The sequence below is a fragment of the Glycine max genome, chromosome 9 (assembly GCF_000004515.6).
Source record: "Glycine max cultivar Williams 82 chromosome 9, Glycine_max_v4.0, whole genome shotgun sequence".
Taxonomy (NCBI): Eukaryota; Viridiplantae; Streptophyta; class Magnoliopsida; order Fabales; family Fabaceae; genus Glycine; species Glycine max.
The window spans coordinates 30,264,713-30,278,949 of NC_038245.2; positions in this window are offsets into that span (position 1 = coordinate 30,264,713).

A 14,237-nucleotide genomic window follows, 5' to 3' on the forward strand; every position below is an offset into this window, starting at 1 on the left:
AGGATACGGGGCTGCCTTGCAGCGACATTCTCTGCTTGTTTCGCGCAGAGAAGGGGCAACGATCGGTCGGTCGTGACCCCATCCCCACTTGCATCCGTCCCTAAGTACCTGCAAGTAATAAACAACCAGGTATGGCCAATCTTGACCGTGTCATTGTCTTACCTTGATTGGTTTCTGCCGTCCACATTTTGTCTTCACCCCAGAAGGTAGCTCAAGATGATCCTGCCCCTGTCTTACCACAACAATATGCATGCGTATGCGTATGCATGAATGTTTTCAAACGCAGCGAATCTTAGCACAAGTTGGTTTAGGTTCAATTTTAATTAAGCGCTTGGGGCATCCCACGAACTGAGCGGAAGGGCTCAGGTGATCACAAATCAAATGCAAGGTTTGAAACCAACGTGAGGACTAAAGCCTCGCATCCACGTTCATTTCTTTGAAAGATTGTAACGAGAGATACAATAGACAGGAAATCCCCGGGGGAAATCCAGAAAACGCATAAAGATAAAGAACATGCAACGACATCCTTAATTGCCCCAACTTCTAAGCATAATATCGTTTGACGACGTCAGAATTCACGGGTGAAGGTAGCTCTTCATCATCCATGTTGGTAAGCACCAGGGCTCCTCCGGAAAAAGCCCTCTTCACAACAAAAGGCCCTTCGTAGTTCGGGGCCCATTTCCCTCGATTGTCCTTGACAGCATGGGACATTTTCTTTAACACAAGGTCTCCCTCATGGAACTTGCGCAAACGTACTTTCTTGTCGAATGCATTCTTCATTCTTTGCTGGTATAAGCGCCCATGACTCATGGCCGTTAAGCGCTTACCCTCAATGAGGTTGAGCTGGTCATAGCGCGTTTGAGCCCACTCTGATTCCTTTAATCCGGATTCTGCCAAGATCCTTAACGACGGGACTTCTACCTCAAACGGTAACACAGCCTCCATCCCATATACCAATGAGAACGGCGTTGCCCTAGTTGACGTTCACACTGAAGTTCGGTAACCGTGTAATGCGAACGGGAGCATTTCGTGCCAATCCTTGTACGACACGGTCATCTTTTGGATAATCTTTTTGATATTCTTATTGGCCGCTTCCACGGCTCCATTCATCTTTGGCCGGTAGGGTGTGGAATTGTGATGCTGGATTTTAAACTCCTCGCACATTTCCCCCATCATCTTGTTATTCAGGTTGGTGCCGTTGTCCGTGATAATCTTCCTTGGCAAACCATACCGGCAGATGATCTTTTTCTTAATGAACCTGACCACCACATTCCTCGTGACATTGGTATATGAAGCCGCCTCGACCCACTTGGTGAAATAATCTATCGCTACGAGGATGAAGCGATGACCATTCGAGGCCTTGGGCTCAATGGCCCCGATGACATCTATTCCCCACATGGAGAAAGGCCAAGGGGCGGACATGACATTCAGAGGATGTGGTGGGGCATTGACATTATCTGAGAATGCTTGACATTTGTGGCATTTCCTCACATGGACACAACAGTCACTTTCCATGGTAAGCCAGTAATAACCTGCTCTTAGGATCTTCCTGGCCATAGCATGCCCATTGGCGTGCGTTCCAAACGAGCCCTCATGGACTTCCTCGATCATGTGATTTGCCTCCCTGGCATCCACACACCGCAAGAGTGTCATGTCGTGATTTCTTTTATACAGTATGCTTCCGCTCATGAAGAAACCGGCTGCCAACCTTCTCAATGTCCTTTTATCATTGTCGGCAATCTCTGGCGGGTATTCTTTGCTTACGACATATCGCTTGATGTCGAAATACCAAGGCTTTCCGTCCCGTTCCTCTTCCACTTGGCAACAATGCGCGGGTTTGCCACGACACCAAAATTCAATGTAGGGTAGATCCCCGTGCGGTGTTAGCTGGAACATAGACGACAACGTAGCAAGTGCATCTGCCATTTGATTTTCCTCGCGGGGAACATGATGGAAGGAGATCTCATCAAAGGTCTTAGCCAATTCCTTGATATAGGCTTTGTAAGGTATCAGCTTGGGATCTCTAGTTTCCCATTCCCCTCTCAGCTGATGGATTACCAACGCTGATTCGCCGTACACCTTGAGCAGTTTGACATTGGAGTCAATCGCTGCCTGGACGGCTAGGGCACATGCTTCATATTCGGCCATGTTGTTGGTGCAGTCGAATCCTAGCCTGGTTGTGAAAGGTACACATTGATTGTCCGGAGAGACCAACACTACCCCAACGCCATGACCTAGAATGTTTGACGCTCCGTCAAACCATACGGTCCATTTGTCCCGACCTTCGTCCAATTTTTCCTCAAACAAGGCCATGATGTCCTCATCCGGGAATTCAGGATGCATGGGCTGACAGTCGTTAAGAGGCTGTTGAGCCAAATAATCTGCTAAGGCGCTTCCTTTTATCGCTTTTTGGGTGACGTAGACTATATCAAACTCGGATAGCAGGACTTGCCACCGGGCGATTCGTCCTGTGAGAGCTGGCTTTTCAAAGATGTACTTAACCGGGTCCATCTTGGATATCAACCAGGTAGTATGGCTCAGCATGTACTGCCTTAGGCGATGGGATGCCCATACTAAAGCACAACACGTTCTTTCGAGCAAGGAGTAATTCATCTCACAGGTCGTGAACTTCTTACTTAGGTAGTAAACAACGCGCTCTTTCTTCCCGGATTCGTCATGTTGCCCCAGCATACACCCCATTGACTCGTCCAAGATTGTCATGTACAAAAAGAGAGGCCTTCCAGGTACTGGTGGCATAAGCACGAGAGGATTCATAAGGCACTTTTTGATCCTTCCAAAAGCTTCTTGGCAATCCTCATTCCAGCGATCAGTTTGGTTTTTGCGTAAGAGTTTGAACAACGGCTCACAAATGGCGGTGAGCTGTGATATGAATCTGGCAATATAATTCAAGCGTCCCAGGAAACCTCGGACTTGCCTCTCTGTGCGGGGTTCTGGCATCTCAAGGATAGCCTTCACCTTTTCGGGGTCTACTTCTATCCCTTTCCGGCTTACAACGAAACCAAGCAATTTCCCTGATTTGACCCCAAAGGTACACTTAGCGGGGTTCAACCTTAATTGGTATTTCTTAAGCCTTTCGAACAACTTCCGCAGGTTGATAAGGTGTTCTTCCTCGGATTTAGATTTAGCAATTATGTCGTCCACGTAGACCTCGATCTCTTGATGCATCATATCATGGAACAAAGCTACCATGGCCCGTTGATAAGTTGCCCCGGCATTCTTGAGTCCAAAGGACATCACCTTGTAACAGAACGTCCCCCACAGGGTGACGAAAGTAGTCTTTTCCATGTCCTCGGGCGCCATCTTTATCTGATTGTAACCAGAGAAACCGTCCATGAAGGAAAATAAAGTGAAATTGGCCGTGTTATCTACGAGGATATCGATGTGTGGTAAAGGAAAATTGTCCTTGGGACTGGCCCGATTCAGGTCCCGATAATCCACACACATTCGTACTTTCCCATCTTTCTTAGGAACTGGTACGATGTTGGCAACCCATTCTGGATACCGAGCGACGGCCAGAAATCCAGCGTCAAATTTCTTCTTCACTTCTTCTTTTATCTTCAAGGATGTTTCGGGCTTCATCCTTCTCAGTTTCTGTTTTACCGGGGAACACTCGGGATTTAGAGGTAATCGGTGCTGTACAATGTCAGAACTCAAACCGGGCATATCTTGGTATGACCAAGCAAAGATGTCTTGGTAGTCTTTTAGCAGGATTATTAATTCTTCACGGATAGGTGCGGTAATACCTGTACCTATCTTTATTTCCCTTTTTCCACTGCCAATTCCTAAGTCTACCAGCTCTGTTTCTTCTTGATGAGGCCCCATTTCTTGGTCCTCATGGGCGACCATTCTTTCTAATTCTGGGGGAAGTCCCACATCCTCGTTTCCTTCATCTTCCGTTTGATTCATTTCTTGCTCGAAGTCGATAGGCGGGTCCCAGGTATTAGTACCTTCGGGGGACTCGTCATCGGATCTGCCGTTTCAGAAAAAGAAGTAAACATGCAAATGAATGAGAATGGGTAGAGACGTAGGAACAGATGAAGAAAGATCCTTGTATTATAAATTCAAAAACAAAGGACACAAAGCCTTAACAAAAGGAAAAACTCTAAAGCCTAGGCCCAACTATAAAGCTTTTAAAACCGTAAAGGTTTACATTATGCTCGTTGCGTAAATGCCGGGGCGTTCCTCCACTCGCCAATTTCTCAGTTGGGAATCAGGAGGGCATGGTCGTACCAAATCCAATGTACTCGGAACATCATCTTCGCATATTGCGACCTCTTGCCTTTGTCTCCCAGACCCGCGCTTATAAAGCTTCTACTTATGTGGCAGGGCGGGCTTCCTTCACTTTCTTGTCTCCAACGCGAGCTTTGACCACTGCTCTTCCTTCCCGCGATGCTTCTTTTCATGTCCGCCTGAGTGGGCTTATAGCCTAAACCATACTTCCCACGATTTCCTTGGGTATTTATCAGGCTAGTTATGCCGCCGTTGTCTTTGCCTAAACCCATCCCGGGTTCATAACCGTTCCCCAACATAACTCGGGCCATCATTACTGCTGCATCGGACAGACAAGGTTGCCCAGAGAGGGAGTCCACGGAGGAAATGCTGACCACCTCAAAAGATTGGAAAGCGGTTTCTAACGATTCTTCTGCGGCTTCCACATAAGGCATAGAGGATGGGCAGCTTACCAAGATGTCTTCCTCGCCTGACACGATGACCAAGTGCCCCTCCACTACGAATTTCAACTTTTGGTGAAGTGTAGAGGGCACAACTCCCACTGAGTGGATCCACGGGCGCCCCAACAGACAGCTGTAAGGGGGGTTAATATCCATTATTTGGAAGGTGACTTGACAGGTGTGAGGGCCTATTTGTACTGGGAGATCGATCTCTCCCCTAACCTCTCGGCGAGTGCCGTCGAAGGCACGAACCACCATTGAACTCGGCTTTAAGTGGGAAGCATTGAATGGTAATTTCTCCAAAGTGCTCTTAGGCATCACATTTAAACTGGAACCATTATCGATGAGCACCTTGGCTACGATATGGTCCATACACTTGACTGATACGTGTAAAGCCTTATTATGCCCTCTCCCCTCGGCAGGGATTTCTTCTTCGGCGAATGCAAGATAGTTGTTGGTAGTGATATTGTTGACCAGCCCTCCAAAACCTTCTACCGAGATATCTTGGGCCACATGGGCCTCGTTCAGAACTTTTACTAGCAGAGCCCGATGAGGCTCGGAGCTCATAAGTAACTCCAACAGCGAGACCCTGGCCGGGGTTTTGTTGAGCTGTTCGATAACCTTGAATTCGCTCTGTTGAATTATCCGGAGGAACTCGCTGGCTTCCTCTAGCGACACCTCCTTTTTACCATCCTTTTTCTCCGGGGGGCCCTTTGCCGGAATATCTTTATTCGAAGCGTGGGGTGCTTCGCCATCTTGTTCCTCCACCACTTTTCCTTTTCCCTTGACGTCCGCGGGTTGGACTGGTAGGTCCGGAGGCGCGAACACACGACCACTACGGGTCACACCACTCAGTCCCGTGATATTTGTTACTTTAGCTGACAGCGAGCTGACGTCAGTGGCTTCTTCTTCCTTCTCCCTCGGAGGTGTATATCTCCACGGGACTGCGTGGCTATTTTGGTACGGGAAAGGAACAGGTTTGGCTACTAAGGGGTGTCCGGGCTTTTGCGAAGCTGCGCTTTTAGTAAAGTATATCACCAAGGGTTTGGGCTTCGCAACACTGCTCCCCTCCGTAGACTGCATGCATATATGCTGCTCTTCTTTTCCTTCAATGCTGACTTCCAGTCGACCTTGATCTATCATCCGCTGTAACAATTCCTCTACTCCCAAACACGTCTCCATGTCATGCAGCTCGCCGGAGTGTAGCAGACAGGAATCCTCCTTACACCCACTATGGGGAATCACACCTCCTTTTTGTAGGGCCTCAAAGATAAACCTCCTAGGGGTTGCCACATCCCTTAAAGGTTTAGACCTGTGCGGCCTATCGGACTCAACTGCATTAACCGCTCCCCCTCCATGATTGGCGAGCGGGTTGGTTCTCACATTGGGCCGATCCTCTTGGAAAGTCAGCCATCCAGCATCCATTAAATGTTGGACCTTGTATTTAAGGGCCAAGCATTTTTCAACGGAATGCCCTGGGACACCCCCATGGTACTTGCAGGTCGCGTTAGGGTCATACCACTTCGGGAAAGGGGGTTCGAGGACCCTTCCGGGAGTTACCACGGCCAAATGATTGGCGATGAGGGATGGCAAAAGATCTTCGTACGTCATTGGGAGTGGGGTGAATTCCGGAAATGGCCTCGGAGGGAAGTTCCTTGTTGTGTTGGAATTACCGGCCGGTCGAGTCGTGTTCGGAGTTGGAACTTGGGGAGCTTCCCTCTGGGTGGGTGCCTTAGGCTGCACGAGTGTTGAACTAGAGGCGTTCCCGGCATGAGCCGAGAAGATTGGGTGATGTTGCGCGTACTGATGGGTACCATGAGGTGTTTGCTGGGGTTTGACCCACGCGGGTGTTGAAGAGACGACATGGGCATCTCCTTCCTTCCTTTTTGCCCCTGTTGCCCCGATTCTTTTGGCATTCGCATTTGTGGAGGAAACGTAATCAAACTTTCCTCTTTTCAATCCTACCTCGATTCTTTCCCCGGCAAACACTAGATCCGCAAAGCTGGACAGCATGTAACCTACTAGCTTCTCATAGTAGAACACTGGCAGAGTGTCTACCATCATGGTGATCATCTCTCTCTCAACCATGGGAGGAGCTACTTGTGCCGCCAAATCCCTCCATCGCTGCGCATATTCTTTAAAGGTTTCACCCTCTTTCTTGAACATATTCTGCAGTTGAATGCGGTCGGGAGCCATATCAGAATTGTATTGATACTGCCTTAGGAAGGCAGTAATCAGATCCTTCCAAATACGGATACGGGAAGCTTCCAAATTAGTGTACCACACTACCGCGGCTCCGGCCAAGCTATCTTGAAAGAAGTGTATTAATAGCTTTTCATCTTTAGAGTGGGCGCCCATCTTACGGCAGTACATCTTGAGATGGTTTTTGGGACAAGTCGTCCCTTTATACTTGTCGAAGTCCGGCACTTTGAACTTCGGGGGAATAATAACATCGGGTACTAAGCAAAGATCCGTCATGTCTGCGAACGGATAATCCCCAAATCCTTCCACGGCCCTCAATCTTTCCTCAAGGAGATCGAGCTTCCTCCTTTCTTCAGTTGCTGGAGGCGGCCCTTCCGTGGACAAAACTATTGGTGGTGCTGCGATGTTGGGTTGAGGCAACGTGCCTGGTGCCGACCCTTCGGGGATCGGGGGATAGAACTCGACATCCCTTCGAGCATAGTCTTGAGGGTCTTTGTGGACTTCATCGGGCTGCTGAGGAGGCTCTCTTTCATGGACGGGAGAAGCAATGTGGCCCGCATCTTCTTGCAAGACGGGTGGTGAATAGTTGGGCGACAATCCATAAGGGTAAGCCGCTCGGTTGTATCCCAGGTGAGGGCTGCCATCGTGCCCCAGTGTGTCCCTTCCCGTCCTACTATGTTTGAGGGAGGATGGTGCGTAGTTGCCAAGAGAGTCGGGTCTGCTTCGGCAGCCGAACTGACAGCGGCGGCGGTGGCCGCGTTCTTCTCTATGAGCTGCTTCATACTTAACATGGCCTCCATCATGGAGGCCATTTGTTCTTTCAGAGCCGACATGTCGGCTTTCATCTGTTCCTGCGTCTCCTCTTGATCACCCATCGTTCTAGATTTGGATCTGGTGCGATAGGGATACCTTGCGGCGCGTTTAGTTATGGTGTTTTTCCCTAAAAAACCAAACGTGAGGAGTGGGTAAAGAAAGAAAATGCATGCTAGAGATGAAATGTAGGAGTGATTTGATTTCCACAAGTTTTTTGGAGTAGAAACATGGGACCAACTCATTTTATTTCAAAAAGGAAGTCGTATCTAGTCAAGGTCTGAGAGACCATACAAGTTCCCTAACGATTTCTAATTATGTGGGCCATTAAGTCTATCATATGCTGACAATAGCCGAGAAGCCCATGAATCTCTTCGGGGGTGGAGTAGGTGTCTGCCATCGCCTTGGCCTTGGCTAACAAGCGGGGAAGTTCTTGACTCCCGTTCAAGGTAAGAGCAAACCGATCCATCCACATGGTTGCCTCTTGGTGTAAAGAGTCGATCACCCTTCCTCTAGCCTCTTTTTCCGCGTATACTTGAGCATACTCGTCCTCTAGCCTTTGCTCGTGAGTCGCCGCTAGATTTAGCTTCTCTTTGCACTTATCGATGATGGCCCACATATTCCCTTCAGTCTCGCTTAACTGTTGGGACAAATTTCTTTTCGACCTAAGGCAAACCTTTAGCTCGTCCTTCAAGATCATGCCTTTGACCCGTGATGATTCCTTTCACCTCTTCGGAGCTTGAGCTCACTATTGCTGCCCTATAAAGCCCCTCAAAACTTTGCTTTGGTCGTGTTCTTCCTTTCGGGCCTTCTTGGTTTCTCATTCCAAGGCTTCATCGGTGGCCATATTGACATCCCTTAGTTCATCATACTCTTTTCAGACTTTGATGGCTATGGACTTGAACTTCTCTTCGACTACCCAGGCTCTTTCAAGCTCTGCCTTTAGGGCTTGTACCTCATCACTTTCTTCCGAAGCTTTAACCTCATCGTCTCTCACAGTCTTTAGATTTGGGAGCCAATCCAGTCCTTTTGTTCGGACTCTCAGCCACTTATGATAGCCGCCGATGATCCCATTACTGCTTCCCCTAAGCTCTCTGTCCTTTCTTCACGCCGCATCCCATGCCTTGCGAACTCCTTGGAGTACCCTCGCGTTGTGGTCACTGAAACCTCGTGCGATGAAAGGCGTGATGCTTTCGTCTGATGGCACTCCTCTCATGGGACATCCTTCGCATGAAGATAGAATCCTGATTCTTCCTTCCTTCTAGCGAGGGAACCATTTAACAGACGCCCCTCCATGCTAGCCAAGAGTTGGTGCACAACAAACAATTCTTGCGCCGCTCTTTTCACATCCCCGGTCGAATGTGTCATACATGGCCAAAATGGCGACGATCGGGCTTTCCTTTCCATGATGAAAGGCGAGGAAAGCGTCAATCGCTGCTAGGTCCACTAACCCTTCCATATTTGGAAAGAGGACAACTCCAAAGATCAAAAGCGCCAAGATGTCAATAAAAGAAAGCCCATTCGCCTTGATTTGCTAAGGCCTTTGCCCTTTCCTCCAAACACTTCCTTGGTACTCCGACTACCCCATTCCTGTTTTGCTTTACACGGTCCAACTCTTGTGCTGAGATTTTCACCACCTTGGCAACTCTTGTCGTGGAGGGATAGAACCCAGAGAAAAGATATGGCTTCCTTCCTCCCTGTGGGCATCCCAGGATTTCTTCAAACTCTTTCACAGTCGGCACTAGCTGGAAGTCCTCAAATGTGAAGCACCTTAGGGGCTGGTCATAATACTGGGAAAGGGATGCAATCGGTTCCATGGAGACTTCTACCCTAGCTAGGTCCCAAATCTTATCATAGGCTTTGCGGAAGGCTTGCCGTTGAAGTTGACCCATTAATTGCCCCAACTTTCGTAAACTGGTGACCTCTAAGCTCTTGATTTTGACTTGATAGAACCTCTTTTTAAGCGAAGGCTTTTGACTTGATCCCATGTTTTACTAAAGTGAAATAAAATCTAGTGCGAAACAAAACTCCTACATCTATCATGGGTGGAATGGATGAATGCATGAAGAAATGCATATGACACAGATGCAATTTACGAATACGGGAGCCCGAGAAATTGTTTCCTTCTTGGATACAACGTTTGGGCAGCATGGCACCCAACGTATGTTTTTTAAGAAGGCGACACGGACCCTCCGTCGGTTTGCTAAAGTGAGGGGATCAAAGATGAAACCCACGCATGATGCATATGCGAAAGGCACAACACGGGGATGTACATAGTACGACAATATTCACAAACAAATATAAGCAAAAGGGTATATGATACTTATGCATGGTAGTGTGAAAAATGACACGCAGCGTGTTTGCTCCGTGCCCCTATTTAAGGGACCTATAAGGGAGAGAGCTAACTAGGCATTTAGTGATAACCCCCAAGGTAGTCATATCTCTTTTGATGGTTTCTAGAGGTATTATCCTCTTTGAAGAACATATTGTAGCAGTAGGGACTACTAGCAACAATAAGTTTTCAAAGAGAAAAGCTCTAGATGAGGGTTCACTGTAATCAAGCAAGTCGGAGACCTAGCATGATCACAGATTCACCTCCACTCCTTATGTTCCCACGAACCCGGGTATAGGGCCCTTTTTCACTCATAGTGTGTGCAAATATTGTTGGTGTTTGTGTGCATCAAATGAATAAATATTTACTTTATGCATACATTTAAAACGCACTAAAAGCAACAAAGAATTTATATACACAAGAACATAATGAAGGGAAACCAACAAAGGGGTAAGTCACGGTAAAACATTGCACAAGATTAAATGGCCTAACTCTCTAAAAACAATTCCTCAGTGGAGTCGCCAACTGTCGCAACCTACCCTTCGGCGGGAGGGCGACGCGTGACTCGCGGGATGCGTGTTCCACGAAAGGAATACGCGCGGAGTCGCCACCAACGTTTATTTGAGGAAAACGTCGGAAAAACCGGAAAAGACGCGATCTACGAACTTTTAAGTGAAAGGTTCGGGAGTTGTATTTACGCACGGGGAAGGTATTAGCACCCCACACGTTCGTCCCAAGGGACGGCAACCTTTAATCGAATGTGCAAACATGACTTTGATTTTTACGTTCCCTTTTATGTCCTTATATCCTTTTTATATTTTTCCTTTTTTGTGGTCGACAAGGGTGTTTCCCTTTGCTCCTACGTATTCCTCAATTTGGGATGAGAAAATCAGACCTACGTAGTTCTTTCTTATCAAGTGATTCTTTTTTACTTAAGAGGTGATCATTTTAAGGCGTTGGACCTTGAAAATGATCCATTTTACTTAATGAGAATTTGAAATGACAAACTTCAAAAACCTATTTTTGTGGACGAGCTTGACTAGGCGAGTTGATTTTTGCCTTAGTTTCACTTTAGTTATTAGTCAATTCGATTAAGAATGAGAAATCCCAAAGAGAAAACGTCTGATTGATTTTCCGCTTTATTTTGCTAAAAGATGTTTTTTTTATTATTATATTATTTTTTTACCTCTTTTTTTTATTTCCAACGTGGTTATGGCACGACCGAACGGTCGGAATTCATTTTAATCGAAGTTAACGGACAATACAATTCAAACGTTCGGTGAAAATTGATTTTATTTTTAAGTTAAGCGAGAAATGACTTAAGTAAAATGGCTTAAGCACGTCAAGAGGGGGTATAAAAAGTAAACGAAACGGGAATAAAAATACACAAAACACAATGTGGACCACCGTGGGTACATAGAATGAATCGAAAAGCTTGGTTCGAGGTACTTACCCGTTGAAGATCGAAGAACGATGAAGAACGAATGAAGAACGTCGAAGAACGGTTGAAACCTTTGCGAATTTCTTCACGGAAAACGTTACGGAAACGTTTCGGAAGCGCCTCGGCTTAGATTTTCTTCACGGAAACAATTTTTCCAAGCAAATTCGAAAGAGAGAGAAATGCCTAAGGGGCTGAACCCTTTTCTTCTTCACTTCCTCCCCTATTTATAGCAAAATAGGGGAGGTGGTTGCCGCCCAGCTCGCCCAGGCGAGCCAGGTTGCTTCCTCCAGAAGCAACAGCCTTCTGGAGGAATATTCTGGAGGGCCCAAGTGGGCCTGGGTGCTATTTGCACCCCCATTTTTACTAAGTACACCCCCTCTGCTTTTTTTTGGTGATTCTTTTTCGTAAAGTTACGGAAACTTACGAATTTTGTAACGATACTTGTTTTCTTTCCGTAATGTTACGGAACCTTGCGGATTACATAATCATCCCCTTTTTGACTTACGGAATGTTACGGAACCTCACTTAATTACGCAACGATGCTTCCATTTGGTTTCCGGTGTATCACGGAAACTTACGGATTGTGCATGAATATTTTTTTGGTTTTCCGGCATGTCCTGGAATTTCACAAATTGCCTAATGATGGGTGCCAAGCACCTCGCAAGGACCAAAGAAAGGTCGCATGTCATCAAGCAAAGGTCCCCGGACGAAATTAGGGTATGACAACAGAGAAATAACATTAAATAGATAGTAAGAGTATTACATCAAGAGGTTTAGTAGTAACTCTCCAACAAATAAGCTTAGCCTTCCATTACAAGCAAAGCTTCAAAAATACAAGAAAGAAACTGTTTTTGGTGAAAGAAATTGGAAGAAGATGATGGAGAATGTCTTCTCCAGCCTCTAAACCCTAAATCTCTCTATTTTCACTAAGCTGAGCGCTCTTTGCTGCTTTCCACCGGTTGTGTCTCCACTCCCTTAAAATCAGTCAACTTCAGTGTTTTAAAGGCTCTTGGACTCTTCAGCTTTCAAAGGCTCGCTCAGCGAGCATGTCTCACTGAGCGAGAGTAAGTGAAAATCCACTAAGCGAGCATGGGCATGCTAAGCACAAGAAGAGAGAACGTCCTCGCTGGACGTGCAAATCTCTGACTTATGCTTTTCTAGGGTTTCCCATCCGCTAAGCGAGCTGGATGTCTCGCTAAGAGGATGCATCTCGCTTAGCCAATCTGCCTCGCTAAGTGAGTCATCAGCAGCTTTAACCTTTTCTTCTTTGGCCTGAAACTGAGTTGGATTCAACATTAGGTCACAAAATTGGAGCTTCTACCCTATAAAATCACACAATAAAGAAAATATGTACAATTTCTACAAAAAGAACCATAAATTGGAGGCATAGTGCTATTTACTTGCAAATTTTCAATACCAAACTAACTTATGAATAACAATTAACATCAAGCTTCCCACTGCTTCCACTGCTTCTTCCTTCCACTCTTTTGGCTCCACCAAATTTCAAAACATTCAAATTCAAAATCGCAGTCTACGGTTCGACTAGGTTCCAGGCTAGGCCCATTCTATACTCTGATATGATTGACAGAGAGAGGCTATGAAACATTGTGCAATATTTGTTGGACAAGTGACCTCATTAACTTAAGAGGAGGGGTGAATTAAGTCTCACTAACAAACTTTTAACCCTCTTCTAAATGATAGGCTCAGAATGCATAAGAAGAAGCAACAATCAATTTAATAATGTTATTTAAACATGCAAGACAAAATTGATTGCGATAAAATAAATGAGATAAAGGAAGAGAAAAATGCAAACTCGATTTATACTGGTTCGGCCACTTCCCGTTCCTACATCCAGTCCTCAAGCAACCCACTTGAGATTTTCTACTCTCTTCATAAAAATCCTTTTACAAAGTCTGAATCTCACAGGGACAACCCTTCCCTTGTGTTCAGGAATCCTTACAACTTAAGAGACCTTCGGTCCCTTAATCAATCTCTTTGAATAAGAAGAAGAAGAAGAATTCTCTCTTTAAGAGAAAGATATTACAATTGAAGTTCCCGAATGAACTCTTCAATAAATTTGCAAGTGTTTGCCCAAGAGTTGTTGAGAGAGCATTTGACAATGAAGTTCTCTTGGAATATCTCTCTCTTGCTTTTTGAAATCAGACACACATATATATAGGCCCTTCGCGCCTTTTCAAAATGGTTTGAAGAGATGTCTTTTCAAAAAGTTTTTTTTTGAATTTTTTCACTGGTAATCGATTACACAGTTATATTTTGAAGGGTCATGACTTTTGAATTTGAATTTCAAGAGTTCCGTTGCTGGTAATCGATTACAAACATCTGGTAATCGATTACAGGTTCAAAATTCAAATTCAAAACCCTTTTTGAAAGTTTTTTTTTTCAAAATTGTCTACTGGTAATCGATTACACTGCCTGATAATCGATTGCCAGAGCCTTGCATGTCTTGGAAACACTTTGTTTTGAGGCAAGGCTTGATCTTAAAGTAATCTTGAAGCAAGGCTTTGTTTGTTGAAGCAATCTTGTATTAATTTTGAAGCAAGGCTTTGTTTGTTGAAGCAATATTGTATTAATCTTGAAGCAATGCTTATCCTTTGTAGCAGCCTTGCTTGATTCTTCTTTGACATCATCAAAATTCATGTATTCATACTTTCACATTCTCCCCCTTTTTGATGATGACAATCATTATCAAGCAAATTCTTTTTGACATCATCAAAACTTGCATGATTTACAATATTGTGAG